Genomic DNA, 19605 nt, shown 5'->3' on the forward strand with positions numbered 1-19605 from the left:
GAGATCCCCACCCAGCAACTCCCTGGACTCCTCCCCTACTTCTCTCCTCTGACCATCTCTAACCACCACCATGACCCTGGTCAGGACCACTAACATCTTCCACCTGGATGTTACCAAAGTTTGACCCCTATGCTTCCACCCAAATCTTCCCACAGTCTTTCTCAACTCAGCAGCCAGAGAATGCTTTTACATCAGGAGACAGATCATGTAGCCTCTCTGCTCAGAATCCTCCCACAATTCCCATCTCATAGTAAAAGCCAAAGCCCCAGCAATAACCTCCTAGGGCTTACACGATCTATACTGATCCCCACCCAGCAACTCCATGGCCTCCTCCCCTAATTCTCTCCCCATCTCCTGCTCCACTGGCCTCCTTCCAGAGCCTCAGACACTTTATTCTCTTGTTTCTGCCCACAATGCTCCTCCTTCAGCACCTCGGCCAGCTCCTTCCCCTCCAAGTCTTTGCTCAATTTTCACTTAGGAGGCCACCCCTGACCTTTCTATTTAACATTGCCATCTATCCCCACTCCCACCACGTTCATTTTTTTTTTTTTAAACAAGATCTCACTCTATCACCAAGGCTGGAGTGGAGTGGTACAATCACAGATTGCTGCAACCTCGAATTCCTAGGCTCAACTGATCCTCCCACTTCAAGACTCCCTAGTAGCTGAAACGATAGGTGCATGCCATCATGCCTGGCTAATTTGTTTTATTTTGAAATGGAGTTTCACTCTTCTTGCCCAAGCTGGAGTGTAATGGTGCAATCCCAGCTCACTGCAACCTCCACCTCCCAGGTTCAAGTGATTCTTCAGCCTCAGCCTCCCAAGTAGCTGGAATCACAGGGGTGTGCCACCATGCCTGGCTAATTTTTGTATTTTTAGTAGAGATGGGGGTTTGCCATGTTGACCAGGCTGGTCTCGAACTCCTGACCTCAGGTGATCCTTGGCCTCCCAAAGTGTTAGGATTACATGAGTGAGCCACTACACCTGGTCAATTTAATTTTTTGTAGAGACAGGGTCTCACTATGTTGCCCAGGCTGATCTTGGACTCCTGGCCTCAAGTGATCCTCCTGCCGGGATTCCTAAAGTGCTGGGATTACCAACATCACCCACGATGCTTGGCATCAGGTTTATTTCCTCTTGCTGCTGCCACAAACTACCCTACAGTAGTCCCTTAAAACACCACAAATCTACCAACTTACACTTCTGGGACTCAGAAGCCCAAATTAGGTCTATTAAGGCTAAAGTTAAGGTGTCAGCAGAACTGCATTCCTTCTGGAGGCTCTAAAATGTTCCCTTGGCTTTTCCAGCTTCTAGAAGCCACCCCCATTCCTTGGATCGTGGCCCTTAACTCCATCTTCAATGCCAGAAGTGAAACATCTGCAAATCTCCCTCCGTAACTCTGCTTCCACCAACACATCTCCTGCTCCAATTCTCACTCTTCTAACCTCTTTCTTTTATAAGGATCTTTGTGACTGCCGGGCATGGTGGATCCCACCCATAACCCCAACACTTTGGGAAGTCAAGGCAGGAGGAACGTTTAAGGCCTGGAGTTTGAAACTAGCCTGGACAACATAGTGAGATCACACCTCTACAAAAGTATAAAAATCAATATTAGCCAGACATGGTGGTGTGCGCCTGCAGTCCCAGCTACTTGAGAGGCTGAGGTGAAATACATCTTTAGCCCAGGAGTTTGAGATCAGCCTGGGCAACATAACTAAATCTCATCTCTACAAAAATGAGCTCAGCATGGGTGACATGCATGTGTAGTCCCAGCTACTCTGAAGTCTGAGGTGGGAAGATCACTGGAGCTCAGGAGGTCAAAGCTATCGTGAGCTATGATCATATTACTGTGCTCCAGCCTGGATGACACAGGGAGAGTCTGTCTCAAAAAAAAAATAAACAAAATAAATATATATTTGCTCTCTGTCCCTGGTTCCTGGCACAGAGCTTTGAATGCTTATAAAGATCTCAGTGATAGAGATGATAGGAGCATCTTTAGTTTTAATATTTGGTCTTGGTCCCAGCTTTCTAACACAAGAGACTAAGAACTTTGGAATCTCCAGCATGCTAAGAATGCATTTGGGGATGTGGTTGAGATGACTGGGTGGCTGCACGCTCCTGGATTTCTTCAGGAGGAGGGCTGATTGCCAGAGAAAGCAACCACATGATTAGAGGCTTAGAACTTTTAGCCTCACCTGCTGAACTCCAGGAGGTGAGAGTGGCTGAAGATTGACTTAATTATCAATGGCCAAAGATTTTATCAATCAGGCTTGCATAATAGAGCCTCTGTAAACACCCTGAACAACAGGGTTTGCAGAGCTTCTGGTTGCTGAATACAGGAGGTCCTGGGAGGGCGGCATGTTGAACAGAGGGCATGGAAGCTCTGGGCACCTCCCACTTACCTTCCCCTGGGCATCCATCTTTCTTTCATTTCTTTCTCCCTTTCCTTCCTTTCTTTCTCCTCTTTCTTTTTTTTAAAGACAGGGTCTGGCTCTTTTGTCCAGGCTAGAGTGCAGTGGCACAATTTCAGCTCACCACAACCTAAGTTTCCCCAGTCCCCAGCTCAATGCATCCTCACCTCAGCTTTCCTAGTAGCTGGAACAACAGGTGCACACCACCACACCTAGTTACTTGTTTATTTTCATTTATTTTTTGAGAAAGAATCATGCCTAGCAGCTTAGGCTAAGTGCAGTAGCATGGTCTCAGCTCACTGCAACCTCTACATACTGGGTTCAAGTGATTCTCCTGCCTCAGCCTCCGGAGTAGCTAAGATTACAAGTGCATATCAACATGCCAAGCTAATTTTTGTATTTTTTATAGAGAGAGGGTTTGACCATGTTTCCCAGGCTGAACTCAAACTCCTGCATTTAAGCTATCCTCCCAACTCAACCTCCCGAAGCGCTGGGATCACAGGCATGAGCCACTGCATCGAGCATGCACATCTCTTTCACTGGCTGTTTCTGAGACATATCCTTTATAGTGAACCAAAAATAGGAAAACTCACCAGATGTGGTGGCTCACATCTGTAATCCCAGCACTTTAAGTGACTGAGGTGCAAAGATCACTTGGGCCCAGGAATTTGAGGCCAGCCTGGGCAACAAAACAAGATCCCATTGCTAAAAATAAATAAATAAATTAGCCAGATGTGGTGGTGCAGGCATGCAGTCTCAGCTACTAGGAAGGAAGGAGGACCACTTGGGCCCAGGCAGTTGAGGCTGCAGTGAGTTATGACTGCAACACTGCACACCAGCCAGGGCAACAAAATGAGACCCTGTCTCTCAGAAAAAAAGAAAATAAACTGTTCTTCTGAGTTCTATAAGCTGTTCCAGCAAATGATTAAATCAAAGAAGGGGGTCATGAGAACCCCTGATTTGTAATAGGTTGGTCAGAAGTACAGGTGAAAACCTAATACTTGCCATTGGTATCTGAAGTGAGGGCAGTCTCATGGGACTAAATGCCTAAACTGCAGGGTCTGCGCCAGCTCCAGGTAGTGTCAGAATAACATTGTGGGATACCCAGTTAATATCCAGAACACTGGAGAATTTGGTGTATAAGCTCCACACACACAGTCAGTCAGTCAAAGTGTGTGACGAGAGAAACACGGGCTTTTCTTTCACCTACCTGCCTAACTGCATAGGAGAAGCAATACATGGTGCTCATGAAAAGAGCAAGCATTAAAGTCAAACCAGTCCCTACATCTGACTCAGCTTAATATCCATGTGAGCTTGGGCAAATCACTCATTATCCCTCAGTCTGTATCATCTCATTCAGGAAATGGGGATAACTGGTACCTGCCTGTGGTTTTGTGAGAATTCATGAACGATTATGCTTGATGTTACTGTGACCATCACACCTATTCCAAACTATCTGACAGGGACAGTGATGGATGATAACATCACCAGATTAGAAACTGTAGTGGTCTCTCAGGCAAAATTCCATACAAGCAAATTACTGTCTCTCCAAAGCATTCCTGCCACACTTAATTCCCCATTCCCTGAACCAAATGCGCCATCTTAATTGTACAGGTCTTTAAAGTGCTGGTTTCCCTGACCATTCCCCATCCCTCCACATCCCCCTTCGCTCCCTACTCTCACACAGCTCTTCCTCATCTTTCAACAGCCAGTTTCACTGTCACCTTATCTGGAAGCTTCTCCTACTCTCCAGAAGAGCTTCCCATTGCACTTGATGCATGCACTATTGCTTGATCATTTTTGAGTTATTGTCCAAGTCTTTTTGTACCTGAATGACATGATGCCCAGTCTCCTCCTGAACTCTGATGTGTTTCATGGTAGATCCAGCTGGAAGTGACAAAAAAACATTCTTTAAAAATAAAAGAAGAAATCAGGCAATCCCATAAAAGTTTTAAAAGATATGTGAAAAGCAAACAAAATTCACGAGCTTCTAGGAAAAACATAAGAGGGAAGGTGTTACTGGGAAATATGCTAAAGGGTTAATTTTTATTGTATTTTACTTTTTTGAGAAAGAATCTTGCTCTATCCCCTAGGCTGGACCGCAGTGGTACAATCACAGCTCATTGCAGCCTCAACCTCCAGAACTTCAGCAATCTTCCAACCTAATTTTTATTTAAGAAACACATTCTTACTGTTACCAAAGCTGAAGTGCAGTGGCGTGATCACAGCTTACTGCAGCCTCGACCTCCTAGGCTCAAGTGATCCTCCAGTCTCAGACTCCCCAGTAGCTGGGATTACAGGTGTGGACCGCAATGTCCAGCTCACGTTATCTTTAATTTTTATTAGAGACAATGTGCTGCTATGTCGACGAGGCTGCTGGTGATCCTTTTCCCTCAAGCAGTTCTCCCACCTCAGCCTTCCAAAGTGCCAAGATTACAGGTGTGAGCTGCCACACCTGCTGAGGAGGTTAATTTTTAATGACATAAAGAGCTCAAAGCAAATATTAGAAGAAGCCTAAATGGCTATAGAGGCTGACTGGTCAACTGTGATATATCCATATAATAAAACATTAGCCAACCATGAAAAGGATTCAGATACATATATAGAAATTGACACAGATGTCCACAAAATATGAAAATAAGAAGTGATATTCAATCAGCCCATATGTATTTGAAGAATATGGCCAATTATTTCCTGAGATAAGATTATGGGTCTAAAGAGTAAAGGAAATTTTTTACTTCTTTTTTTAAGTATTTACTATTTTTATAATTTAATAAAAGATTAAATATATAGATCATCTAATTAGTAAAAGACATGTTAACTCTACAAATAAACAGAAAAGACATGGAGTATTTACTATTTTTATAATTTAATAAAAGATTAAATATATAGATCATCTAATTAGTAAAAGACATGTTAACTCTACAAATAAACAGAAAAGACATGGACAGCCCAACCTTGGTGGCTGATGCTTATAATAGCAGCACTTTGGAAGGGGGCAGTGGGAGAATTGCTTGAGGCCAGGAATTCCAGACCAGACTGGGAAACATAGCAAGACCTCGCCTCTATTCAAAATCAAAAAAATTAGCCAGACATGGTGGCATGTGCCTATAGTCCCAGTTACTGAGGTGGAAGGATCACCTGAGCCCAGGAGGTCAAGGCTGCAGTGAGTCGAGACTGTACCACCATACTCAAGCCTGGGCTACAGAGTGAGACTTGGTCTCCCAAAAAAGGAGGGGGAGCAAAAAAGAAAGCTAGCTGGGCACAGTAGCTCACACCTCTAATCCCAGCATTTTGGGAGGCTGAGTCAGTTGGATCACGAGGTACGGAGTTCGAGACCAGCCTAACATGGAGAAACCCTGTCTCTCTTGAAAATACTTAGCCAGGTATGGTGGCACATGCCTGTAATTCTAGCTATTCTGCAGACTGAGGCAATAGAATGGCTTGAATCTAACAGAACGAGGTTGCAGTCAGCAGAGGTTGTGCTGTTGCACTCTAGCCTAGGCAACAAGAGTGAAACTTCATCTGAAAAAGAAAGAAAAAGAAAGCTAATAAACTCATATAAGAAAATATATATTAAAATGTAACAAAAATAAAGTATTAATGGGGTCTTTTATTTACTAAAAATAATCAAACAAAAAATAACTTGCTATTGTACCCTGTGTCAGCAAAGGTGCAGTGAAATGGGCATTTTCTTTTACTATTAGTGATCTTTAAATTGTATACAAGCCTTCCACCAGGGTAAAGCTTGGAAATTTTTAAAATAGAATACAGTGACTCACTGTACTGCCTCCTCCAACTCCTGGCCTCAAACGATGCTCCCACCTCAGCCTCCCAAAGTGTTGGAATTATAGGCCGACAGCCACCATGCCTGAAAGCTCGGCAGTTTACATCAAGTATAATAAGAATGCTAACGTCCTGTGACTCACAGTAATCTCATTTCTGGAAATATCATCTTTGGATACAATTCAACCTCAACAAAAGTCATATGCACAAACAGTGAAAATCTAGGAGTAATATTTTTCTGTTTTAAAAACATATGGAACACTTCACAAATCTGCACGTCATTCTTGCACAGAGGCCATGCCAATCTCTCTATTGTTCCAACTTTAGGATATGTGCTACTGAAGCAAGCACGAGTAATTTAAGACAGAGCGGTTAGGCAAATAAGGAAGAATTATGGGGAATTTAAAAATCTATGGTATTTATAGGCACCTAGTAACAGCTCAGTAAATATTAGCTGCTACTTTTATTATTTTTATGGTCATTCCACTCAATTAAAAATTGTCATTAAAAATTTACCACTGTCATGGAACATCATGTATTTAACAGCATAATTGTAAAAACAGATAGAGGCTGGGTGCGGTGGCTCACACTTGTAATCCCAGCACTTTGGGAGGCCAAGGCAGGTGGATCACCTGAGGTCAGGGGTTCAAGTCTGGCCTGACCAACATGGAGAAACCCCATCTCTACTACAAAATACAAAATTAGTCAGGTGCGGTGGTGCCTGTAATCCTAGCTACTCAGGAAGTTGAGGCAGGAGAATCACTTGAACCTGGGAGTTGGAGGTTGTGGAGACCTGAGAGTGCACCATTGCTCTCCAGCCCGGGAGAAAAGGAGCAAAGCTCCATCTCAAAAAGAAAAAAGTCCCAGCACAGTGACTCACAGCTATAATTCCAGCACTTTGGGAGGTTGAGGCCAGGTAGATCACCTGAAGTCAGGAGTTCAAGACCAGTCTGGCCAACATAATAAAACCCTGTCTCTACAAAAATACAAAAATTAGCTCAGCATAATAGCAGGTACCTGTAATCTTAGCCTACTCTTAACCCTGGGAGGTGGAGGTTGCAGTGAGCTGAGATTGTGCCATTGCACTCCAGCCTAGGCAACAGAGCAAGTCTGTCTCAAAAACAAAACAAAACAGAACAGATACAATTTGTCCCTTGGTATATGGGGAGATTGGTTCCAGCTGCCCAATATCCATGTATACCAAAATCCATGCAAGCATCTGTAGTCCCAGCTACTTGTGAGGCTGAGGAAGGACTGTTTTCGCCCAGGAGGTTGAGGCTGCAGTGAGCCGTAATTGCACCACTGCACTCCAGTCTCGGCAACAGAGTGAGAAAGGTTGACTTTTAAATATAATTTTTCAGTTCACTTGAGATTTTGATCAGAACTGTGGCATATGAAAATTATTCATAGAATAATTACCTAATCAAATTAATGCTAGAATTGGGAACAGAAAATGTTTTGTTGACTCTTGATTCCTTCACTTGCTGTTACATAAACTATTGCCAGTGGGCACTTACCAACCAGAAGTGTTATCTCAGAGCTACTCACAATGAAAGGTGATGTCCAGGGCCCGGGTGTGTTCAGGTCTCCATGCCTTGGCTACGGGTGAGTGGGATTTATATGTCCATCCATTTTCTATATTCCAGCTCTGGAAAACTTGGGTTTGTCCATCTTGATAAGATGCACTTTAAATTTAACTCGGCAAGAACCACAAATGGAAGAAAGGTTATGAAACCACAGGATAGTACTTGTTCTCAAGGGACTCTTCAGCTTAAGTGCTTCTGTTAAAAAGGAATGACAGTGTCAAAAACTCATCACAGGTCAGGTGAGGTGTCTCATATCTATAATCCCAGCCCACTGGGAGACTAAGACAGGAGGATTCCGGGAGGCCAAGAGTTTGAGACCAGCCTTGGCAACACAGTGAAACCTCATCTCTACAACAAAAAAAAAAATTAAAACATGAGCTGGGTATGGCAGCACATTCCTATAGTCCTAGCTACCCTGGAGGCTTAAGTGGGAGAATAGTTGAACCCAGGAAGTAAAAGCTGCTGTGAGCAATGATCTCACCACTACACTCCAGCCTGGGTGACAGAGTGAGACCGTGTCTACACACACACACCCCTCAGTCTGTACAGCCTTGACTAATGAAAAGAGTCTTCCAGTTACAGAAGAGGTGTGCTCTTTTGTAGGAAAGGAAGGGATCAGCAAGCGTGTTCACAGCCTTTCCTCATCCTCTGCTTAGTTTCCCAAAAACCTTCAAGGGAGTCCCGAGGGAAAGGACATAAATCTCTTATGGACAGAGGAGAAATATGCCTCCTTTGTCAATTAACAAATGGAACACCTGCCATGAAAACCAGGAAATTCTGCTAAGATGAACCACTCCCTACAACACTGACCTATGCAGCAAAAATGAGAAACTGGAGTTTGTGGACTAATAATATTGAAGGTCACATTCCAGATTGTGGAGATCTAACCAAAGTACAGCCTTTCCACAAGGCACTGCCAAATAACAGCTGGCTGTCTCCATGTGGCACTGCCATATCTCTGGCTCTCATTTCCCCGAGAGATGCTCTATTCCAGCTTTCTCTTGCATTTTGTATTCTGTAGTTCCTGGGGTAAGACTTCACAACATAGCAAACTGCTGACTCAATGCTGACCTACAGATCTGACTTCAGATTCTAGCAGGACTCTTTCAGTTTAAGAAATTAAAGAGGAGAAAAAATGGACCCAGCCTGGCACTGCCAGCTTAGCAGTCCGTAGAAGCTGCTCAAAATGACTACAGTGCTTCTGACTTTCTGAGTCTGCCCTTGCTCCTAGGGCTCTTTGGATGACATTTATTTCTCCTTGTGGAAGAAATGGTTTGCTAGAATATAAAAAATTTAAGGAAGAAAAAAATATTAAAATATAATTTTCTCCTAAAGAGCACTCAAAAGTATACTCCCACTAGTGCTGGATCTATTTATCTCTTTTTTTTTTTTTTTCTTCTGAGATTGGGTCTCTCTGTTACCAAGACTGGAGCACAGTGGTGAGATCACAGCTCACTGCAGCTTTCAACTCCTGGGCTCAAGCGATCCTCCCACTTCAGCCTCCCAAGTAGCTGGGATTACAGGTGCATGCCAACATGCCTAATTTTTTAAATTATTTGTAGAGAAGGCCACTATGTGGCCTAAGCTGGTCTTGAACTCCTAGATCAAACTAATCCTCCTGCCTTGGCCCCCCAAAGTGCTGGAATTATAGGCTTTAGCCACCACACCCAGTCTATTTACTTTCATATATATATGTGTGTGTGTGTATATATATATATATATATACACACACACACATATGTATACACACACATATATATACACACACATATATATGCATACACACACACATATATAAAATCTCATATGTTAAATGTTCCTCCTTAAATCGCCTCCTACCCACCCATCTGCAGGGAGAGCAAACACAGGTCTCAGCAGATCAGGCAACCTACATGAAGAAAGGAGGCTGGAGTAATGCCAGAGCCCAGGAGGAACTGTAGCAAATGGCAAGGTATTCACTTCAAAGGTTTTTCAACATTGTGATGGTCAAACCAAACACAGAAACAGGAAGCCCAGTTCAGTCACCAGCAGCCAACACGGGATATTTGATCTACATGCTACAGGGCAAACTGTTTAGGATGAATGACCTTGTCTCCACCACCCTGTTCTTCAAGTCCCTCCTGCCCAGTAGTCCCTACACTCTGCTGACATGACCCACATTCACAGAACTCTCCTGACACCTTTGCTTGTTTAGTCTTCTTTCCCCAATGACTATTTTCTTTTTTGGATACAGAGTTCACCTCTGTCACACAGACTTGAAGTAAAGTGAGGTGATTATGACTCACGGCAGATTCCATCTCCTGGGCTCAAGTGATCTTGCCTCCCAAGTAGTTGGGATTACAAGCATGTACCACCATACCTAGCTAAGTTTGTTATGATGATGATTATTATTTTGAGATGGAGTCTCACTCTATCATCCAGGTTGGAGTGCAGTAGCATGATGTAGGCTTACTGCAACCCCCGCCTCCTGGGTTCAAGTAATTCTCCTGCCTTGGCCTCCTGAGTAGCTGGGATTACAGGCATGCACCAGCAAGCCCAGCTAATTTTTGTGTTTTAGTAGAGATGGGGTTTCACCATGTTGGCCAGGATGAACTCAATCCCTTGACCTTGTGATCCACCTGCCTTGGCTTCCCAAAGTGCTGGGATTACAGGCATGAGCTGCTGTGTCTGGCCAATCTTTGTTATTTATAAACTACTGAGCCTCATATGTATGCTAATAACAATGCAAAACAGACTAATATAGCAATCGTATGCCAACACTTACCAGACTGTGAGGAGCACAATGACAGAAGTACAGAGTGGGACTGAAATGCTCCCAAGGGGCTTCTTGTTGCGTCATAGAGAATGGGGTGAGACACCTCGGCTGAGGCTAAAGATGAGAGTCAAAGAGTGATGATGAGGGTAGGGGAGGGTTTCCTGAAGAAGGACACCAGTAAAGTCCCCCAAGGAAACTGACATTCCCTGTGGCTGGAGGGTAGGGATATGGGGAGGGTGGTGCAGGATAAAACTGGAAAGGTAAACCAAGGCCAGCTCTTACCAGGCCCTGTGGCCAAATTACTTTGATTTTATCTTAAAGGCAATGGGCAGTCACCAGCAGGTTTTAATCAAGAACCATTTTGACCCAAATTTGCCTTTTAGAAAAATTCCTCTGGCTTCAGTGAATAGGCTGAAGTCAGCAAGCCTAGAAGTCAGGAAGACAATTGGAGGCCTTCAAAATAAACCAGTACCAAAGAAAACAGGGCCAGGCATGGTGGCTGCTGCCTATAATCTCAAAACTTTACAAGTCTAAGGTGGGTGGAGGTCTTGAGCCCAGAAATTTAAGACCAGGCTGAGCAATGTGGTAAAACCACGTCTCTACAAAACACAAAATATTAGTTGGGTGTGGTGGCTCATACCTGTGGTCATACCTCAGCTACCCCAGAGGCTGAGGCAGGAGGATTGCTTAAGCCCTGTAGGTTGAGACTGCAGTGAGCCAAGATCACATCGCTGTGCTCCAGCCTGGGCAACAGAGGGAGACGGTCTCAAAAAGAAAAAGAATCCCATTCTTCACCTATTAGTGCCCCCAGGTTCTCATGAGAACCTTGGTGATGCAGTGAATTCAACTGTCACTGTAATTCAGCAATTCACACATTTAAGTTTGTGTTTGATTTTCAATAATATCAACCCTGTGGAAACAAGAAATAAGGAATTGTGTTTGGGCTATCAGGGAAGCTCTCTGGATATCAGACCATGACTTATGCTAAGACTTGAGCTTGTGTTTCTCTCTCTGTGAGTGCTCAAGTGCAGCAGTCCCATTTTTTTGGCACCAGGGACCAATATTATGGAAGACAATTTTTCCACAGGCTGGGGGCAGGGGGCAGTTTTGGAATATTTCAAGCACATTACATTTATTGTGTACTTTGTAATTATTACATTGTAGTATATAATAATTATATAACTCACCATAATGTACAATCAGTGGGAGTCCTGAGCTTGTTTGTTTTCCTGCAACTAGATGGTCCCATCTGGGGGTGATGAAAGATAGTGACAGATTATCAGGCATCAGATTCTCATAAAGACACAGCAAGGTAGAACCCTTGCATGCACAGTTATACAATAGGGTTCCTGCTCCTATGAGAATCTAATGCTACCACTGACCTGACAAGAGGTGGAGATCAGGTGGCAAAGAGGGGAGTGGCCATAGATACAGATGAAGCTTTGCTCGCCCACCTGCTGCTCACCTCCTGTTGTGTGGCCAAGTACAGGCCTGTGATTCAGGGATTAGGTGCCCCTGCTCCACTGCATCCAAAAGGACCCTCTCCACAGCAGTCTTCATAGTGGTCAAGTACAGAAGCCACTTAGCTCCTAAGGCATGTGTCTCAGCTGGCATTTCATCACAATCAACAGGAAGTGGTAGCTTGAAACATTATGAGGTCACTTCCTAAAAATCACCAGCATCCCATTTCCACTGACAAGGAGCTCAACGCTGCCCCTTGGATAACCAAACCTATGCCCAGATCCCATTTGTGTGGGTCTTTCTCCCAGAACCCTTCCTAGCATCAGTTCTCTATTTGTCAGAGTCCAATCAAAAGACAAAAATCACCCGAAGTTTAAACTGGTAAAATTTAAAATAAAAAAATTATATAACAAGGGAACACCATATGAGAGATTGGCTACAAAAGGAAAGAGAACTCTCGAGAACATAGGGCTAGCAGAGGCCAGACATGGTGGCTCATGCTTACAATTCCAGCAATTTGGGAAGCCAAGGCAGGAGGACTGCTTGAGGCCAGCAGTTTGAGACCAGCCTCGAAAACACAGTGAGACCCTGGCTCTACAAAAAAAAAAGCCAGGTGTGGTGGCACAGACTTGTAGTCCTAATCACTTGGAAGGCTGTGGTGAAAAAATTGCTTCAGCCCAGAATGTTAAGGCTGCGGTGAGCCATGATTTCACCACTGCACTTTAGACTGGGCAAAAGAGAGAAACCCTGCCTCAAAAAAACAAAGTATAGGACCAGCTGTTACAATGAGCAGTAATTTCCTACTGTCCCTACACTGAGACAGAGTGACCAAGGAAGGGATTCCCCACTAAGGCTGAGATCCAGGACCCCTTGGAGAAGGCACAGTCATGGGTAATTCAATGGCAGAATTGCTGCATTACCAAATGGTGGAATATGCTAGCAATATGCCCTCTGGAGTTTGCTGAAAATCCACCATCTAGGGTGCTAGCTTAACCTATTAGTAAACAGTTGTCTCACTAGAAAACCACCCAGGCAAATGCAGAGAAACTGCTGGTCACTGTGTGCTGCTAAGCACCATGCAGGGCAGAGCCTGGTGCTGGAAAAGCTCAGTGCCTGTGAAGATTTGCACACAACTAGAAAGAAAAGCCTCTTATACTGCCCCTCTAGCACCATGTACTGACAACATTTAATAACGCACCAGTTGACAGAGGAAGCATTTAAGGAACCCACCTCTATGTTTGCAGAGCAGGCAGTTAACAGTGAATTTGGAACTGAGGAGCAGTCATAGGATGAATTACTGGTACATGACACATTTCCATCTACCAAAGAAGGAAGGGAAAAGAGAAAAATGAGAAGAAAAACAGACATGGTGGTTCACACCTGTAATTGCAGCAGTTTGAAAGGCCAAGGCAGGTGAATCACTTAGGTCCAGGAGTTTGAAACCAGCCTGGGTGACAGAGAGAAACCTTGTCTCCACTAAAAATAAAAAAAAAATTAGCTGAATATGGTGGCATGTGCTCTAGTCCCAACTTCTCAAGAGACTCCTGGGTTCAAGCAATTCACCTGCCTCAGCCTCCCAAGTGGTGGGGATTATAAGTACGCACCATCATGCTCAGCTAACTTTTGTATTTTTAGTAAAGACAGGATTTCACCATGTTGGTCACATCAGTCTCAAACTCCTGACCTCGTGATCTACCCACCTCAGCCTCCCAAAAGCTTCTGCTCTGTCTTTGCCCTCTTAATCTAAGAAAACTAAGCTAAAATAAATTTTGTAACCAAACCAAAATGAAGCTAAGAGGTGTGGCTACTATACTCAAAAGACTTGAAATTCCCTTCACCCAAAAATAACTATCTGGAAGCCAAGAATGACTATCTGGAAGTCAGCATCCTCAGAGTACATTTCAGAGGCAAACTAGAATATGTCAGTGTAAACTATGAAAGTCCAGAGCCTTTGTTTGAGTAAAATTAGGTGCAGCAAAACCATGGGCTCCATGCATGGTTGGTATTGTAAAAAAGGCCACAGGGAGTAGAATTAAATATGACACCCTTGGCCGGGTGCAGTGGCTCACACCTACAATCCCAACACTTTGTGAGGCCGAGGTGGGCAGATCGTTTGAGGTCAGGAGTTTAAGGGCAGCCTGGCCAATATAGTAAAACCTCATCTCTACTAAATATATAAAAATTAGCCAGGCATAATGGCAGGTGCCTGTGATCCCAGCTACTTCGGAGGCTAAGGCAGGAGAATCACTTGAATCCAGGAGGCAAAGGTTGCAGTGAGCTGAGATCACACCACTACATTCCAACCTGGGCAACAGAACAAAATTCCATCTGCAAAGTTTCTTCTAAACTCAATTTAGGGCACCATGTACCACAAACCAGATAGCAAGAAATTAAATAAATTTTAGCCTTTTTCATGCCATCCAATTACATCTTGGTCAGTTCATAAACATGTTTCGGCAAATGCTGGAGGAGTTTTTCTCTTTAGGAGTCCTCTCTCACTTTACCCTGCTTAACAGAAGACTTCACACACAAAGAGAATGGAGACAGCCCCGCTTCAGGACATGCTACACGAAGAGAACTGACTGTCCCAAAAAGAGAGGGCTCCACACCCCTCTGACAACTCCACAATAGACGAGCTACACACAAATGCCTGAAGTAAGGAAGTCCATTAAGAAAGTGAACAGTTGGTGAGATCAAGACTTCTGAACCAAAGGGCCTGCAGCTGGTCTGATGATTCATCAAAAAGTCTGAATTTAAATGGAGACATATGGGACTGTGACATGTAATAAAAGAACTGAAGCAGCAAAGTGTCTTGATCTGGGTTTCCTTTCCACTGTATACAGCTTCAATGAATAGAGAAGTGAGCATGCCTGTGGTACTCCTGACACATCTGGGATAGTTCCCATCCACAGTGGTCAACCTTTGGGATTATCCACACATTGCAGGGTCATCATCCATCTATGCTGACCTAGAATGTCTGGATAAAAGCTTCTGTTTGGAGACTGGAGAGAAAAATGTCAAACGTGAAAGCCCATGAACTGTCTCAGCCAGGGGGAACACATGAAGGAAACACTACAGAATCTGACATCAGAAGCCTAATTTCAGGTTGACCTGTGAAGCTTTACGATTGTGAGTAATCAGCTTACTTTCTCTAGGCTCTGTTATTCTCACATCAATAAATAGACAAGCAGACTGAATAGTCTCCCAGATCAATTCCAATCTTAACATCCTCTGGCTTTATGATTAAAGAATGATACTAATTAATAAGGTTAAAACTGTGGCTTAACCCCAACAGGAGCCCGCTGGGATTATGCTAAGCAAAACTAGTCCACATAGACAGCGCCATTCTGACCACATCCCTCCCTATGCCAGCTATCATACAGATATGCACCACTGGTATGAGAAGTCCTTCCACAGGAGACTGACTGATTCAATAATAGGCTGATTTATTCATTCAAACAACAAATATTTACTGAGCACCTTCTAGGGATTTAGGGTTACAACAACAAAACAGACAAAATCCCTTCCCTTACTTACCTTTTAGTGAAGGAGGAGGGGGAGTCAGACATCAAATAGGAAGTATAATTAAGGATATACTTTATGTAGGGCAGTGCTGGGATTCACTCAGGGTGGCTGGAAAAATATTAAAGGAAATATTCAGGAAGTATAGAATGTAGTATCAAACGTTTGGGAAGCCGAAAAGTTTTAATGAGCCAGGCTGAAGACAGCCAGTTCTTACATTGGAGCTTTAAGTTATAAGGTGAAGATTAAGATGAGAAAAGCTTCCCTGGTTGAGTCTGTTTACCCCACATTCCTTTTTCTCTACTCTGTTTACTCATGTAAACTTCATGCTAGCTGCTCCTCTTAGGGGGAGGTTGAAAAAGAATTACTTCTTAATGGTGTTTATTCTGGACCTCAGAACCACAAGTTTTCATCATTCTTAAAACCACTCTTTCAACCATGTTAATTATCCACAAGCAGGTTAACTTAAAAACCTCTGTTACTACTTCTATACTGAATGCAATAATGAACAAGGAGTCAATTAGCTGCAATCACTCTCTAAAAGTTGATGACACCCTAGCCCAACCCTTACACTGTATTCTGTATGTAAGGGCATATTTTATTCATCTGATACTTACACTAAATAAATGTTTGTTTAGTAAGTGAAACTAAATGTGAATTTTAAGTATAAACAAGTCATGATGAGAGGGAAACAAAAGGCCCAAATTAATCAAATTCATCTCTTCTTAGACACCGAATTTGTGTCGGCAGATTATCATCTTACCTTTTAACAACAAATGTAATTTGATTGCCCACTTGAATGATGTTTTCCAGCCTTGGGATTCCCTATCATGAGGGACTTCTGAAAGGAATGTCTTTCAGTAGTTCTTCCACACACACATCATTCGCATGTCCTTCAAATTTTTGGTCTTAAAAACTATCTTCGAAGATCTTCAAAGATTAAACTTTGTTTTTCAATATCCTTAAACAGAAGAGAAAGAAAGAAAATCATTATAGACAATAAAGAACATAACCTAAGCTAGTGTGCAGTGGCATGATCTTGATTCCTTGCAATCTCTGCCTCTCGGGTTCAAGCAATTCTCCTGCCTCAGTCTCCCAAGTAGCTGAGATTACAGGTGCCGGCCAGCATGCCTAATTTTCGTATATTTTTAGTAGAGACAGGGCTTAACTATGTTGGCCAGGCTGGTCTCCAACTCCTGACCTCAGCTGATCCACCCACCTTGGCCTCCCAAAGTGCTAAGATTACAGGCATGAGCCAATGTGCCCAGTCATAAACATTATTTGGAAGAAGCTTTTTGCTACTATCTGCCCGTGACTGTAATAACCGTCCTCCATTGGCTGCCTTACAGTAGTGCATTTCAGGCTACGCTTTCATCTGCACTGCAGCCATGAGATCAATGTTCTTTACCCCTTCAACATCGTGAGCATGCTATTTAATAAGAATTAACTTGCCACAAAGAATTCAGGGAATGGGAATTAAAAATAGTAAGCAGAGGCTGATTTAGATTAAAAGAGGCATAACAACCAAAGTTAACACATGAAGACTGTTTAAAGCCAGATTTAAAACAAATTTTTTTCAGATAATGAGGAATTGTGATACTATTCAGATAAGAGTAAGGAAACTCAACTAAGGGCTACATATGAGCTGACACCAAAAAATCACTGCCAAATTTGTCAGATATGATGAGAGAGTGGCTGCTCGGGAATGCACACTGAGCAGATAAAATAATGTGATGACTGCGATTTGCTTTATAATATTCCTGCAAAGGGAGGTAAAAGAATGTGGACAATCTTAATGATCACAGAAATCGAGGAATGGGTATTTTAGTGTTTATTATACTATTTTCTCTATTTTTGAATAGGTATAAAAACTATAATTTAAAAATGTAAAAAAAAAAAATGGTCAGGAGCACTGGCTCACTCCTATAATTCCAGCACTTTGGGAGGCCGAGGCAGGTGGATCAGTTGGGTCAGGAGTTCAGAGACCAACATGGTGAAACCTGTTTCTACCAAAAATACACACACACAAAATTAGCCAAATGTGGTGACAGGTATCTGTAATCCCAGCTACTCAGGAGGCTGAGGCAAGAGAATCACTTGCGCTCAGCAGGAAGAGGCTAAAGTGAGCCAAGATCATGCCACTAGACTCCAGCCTCGGCAACGGAGTGAGAATCTGCTTAAAAAAAAAAAAATAAATAAATAAAGTAAAAATTAATTTACTATTCCCTGCTCTGAAGCCACACCCAAACAGAATTCTACAAAGAAAGATTCTAGCAATTCACATGGTGCTATTTATATAGAGATCTCCCTTGTACCTTTGTAAATTTAAATATTTTGCAACCTGATGGTTGGGAGTGGTTCAAAGCTGGGCATGGTAACACATGCCTGTAGCCCCAGCCTCTTAGGACACTAAGGCAGGAGGATAACATAAGCCCAAAAGTTCTAGTCACACCCAGACAACATAACAAGACCTGGTTTCTTTAAAAAGAAATAGGGAGCTGAGAGGGAGCTCACTGATGAATTATTTTGGTGATATCAACAAGTGCTATTGAAACACTACTATAAAATCCAAAATTACATCGACTGCCAGATTTTTCTCCTTACTTCTGGACTCATTTATCCAATTGCCTCCTCTACCTCCACACCTCAACTTGAAAGAAATTAATTTCTTTGATCTTAGATTGGCTTTCCTCTAACATCTAAGATTTGTATTAAATTCTTACTTCATGTTATTAGCACCAAATCTAAAAGAATCTAGTATAGGAACTCGTTGGAATAAGAAACACACAAAATGAAATAGTTATCATATCTGTAAAAAGAAATATGCCCATAAACAAACAACGGTAAAAAATTAGAGGCTTTCAGTCACACTAAAGAATGATGTTAAATAAAATTATTCTGTCAATTCAATAAGAAACTATATAAACCTAATTCTAACAAGCTTTCTATAAAATAAAAAAGAACCAATTGTCAGAGCTGAGTAAAAAGTGGAAGTTTTAGAAAGAGGTGAAGTCAACTACAGAATGTGCCCATCGCATATAATAAAGGCTGCCCCAATCACACCCATCCCCCTTATTCCAACTAGTGTCACCTGAGGTCAGAAGTTCAAGACCAGCCTGGCCAACATAGAAAAATCCCTTCTCTACTAACAATACAAAAATTAGTCTTGTATGGTGGTGGGCAGCTGTGAGGCAGGAAAACTGCCTGAACCCAAGAGCCAGTGAGCCAAAATCACACCATAGCACTCCGACCTGGGGGACAAGAGTGAAAACTGTCTCAAGAAAAAGAAAAACAAATTCCTTTGGGAAGGCTTTCTTCATAGAGATCTTCAACATGAGACTGAAAAAAAGGGTATGGAATCATCACCGGACCTTTGACTTTTACAGCTTGAAGTAGAAGAAAAAAAAGGAAGAGGGATATCATTTAAACACAATTTGCAGCGAAGAATAATTATTGAATCTGTATTGCTCTTTAACTTTCTTTTCTTGAAACAGAGTTTCACTCTTGTCGCCCAGGCTGGAGTGCAGTGGCACGATCTCGGCTCACTGCAAGCTCCATTTCTCAGGTTCAAAGGATTCTCCTGCCTCAGCCTGCTGAGTAGCTGGGATACAGGAGCCTACCACCACCCCCAGCTAAGTTTGGTATTTTTTGTAGAGACAGAGTTTCACCATTCTGGCCAGGCTCGTCTCGATCCCCTGACCTCAGGGGATCCGCTCATCTCAGCCTCCCAAAGTACTGGGATTAGAGGGATGAGCCACTGAGCTGCCCGAGCACTTTCTTATGTTATTAAATGGCCTAACCCAGGTGGGGGCAGTGGCTCATGCCTGTAATCCCAACAACCTTGAAAGACAAGGTCAGAAGGTTGCTTCAACCTAGGAGTTCAAGACCGGCCTGGGCAACATAGCTAGACCACCCCTCATCTCTACAAAAATTAGGCCAGGTGTGCACCGCACCTGGCTAATTTTTATATCTTTTGTAGAGACAGGGTTTCATCATGTTGCCCAGGCTGGTCTCAAACGCCTAAGCCCAAGCCATCCTCCCGCCTCGGCCCTCAAAGTGCTGGGATTACAGGGCCCAGGAAGCCT

General features: G+C 43.0%; 1 protein-coding gene and 1 non-coding gene across 51 annotated transcripts in view; both read right to left on the reverse strand.

The window, feature by feature from the left end:
• Nucleotides 1-19605, reverse strand: part of LOC103791246 (developmentally-regulated GTP-binding protein 2-like) — a 59420-nt gene that overhangs the window by 15575 nt on the left and 24240 nt on the right. For 39 of the 50 annotated variants that reach the window (XR_013522557.1, XR_013522567.1, XR_013522544.1 and 36 more), the window contains 9 exons: nucleotides 16284-16481; nucleotides 15536-15631; nucleotides 13229-13317; nucleotides 11725-11786; nucleotides 11178-11447; nucleotides 10547-10651; nucleotides 7745-7977; nucleotides 5813-5935; nucleotides 4239-4297 (listed from right to left, as the gene is read on the reverse strand). The gene's annotated coding sequence lies outside the window, so the exon portion shown is untranslated. Of the gene's footprint in view, nucleotides 1-4238; nucleotides 4298-5812; nucleotides 5936-7744; nucleotides 7978-10546; nucleotides 10652-11177; nucleotides 11448-11724; nucleotides 11787-12002; nucleotides 12118-13228; nucleotides 13318-15535; nucleotides 15632-16283; nucleotides 16482-19605 lie in introns of those variants that run through there. The other 11 variants (XR_013522530.1, XR_013522531.1, XR_008476610.2 and 8 more) reach the window with 9 other exon arrangements.
• Nucleotides 6444-6547, reverse strand: LOC118144618 (U6 spliceosomal RNA). The gene has a single exon (XR_004729383.1). It is a non-coding gene; the product is annotated as a U6 spliceosomal RNA (small nuclear RNA).

This window comes from Callithrix jacchus, chromosome 9 (assembly GCF_049354715.1).
Source record: "Callithrix jacchus isolate 240 chromosome 9, calJac240_pri, whole genome shotgun sequence".
Classification (NCBI taxonomy): Eukaryota; Metazoa; Chordata; class Mammalia; order Primates; family Cebidae; genus Callithrix; species Callithrix jacchus.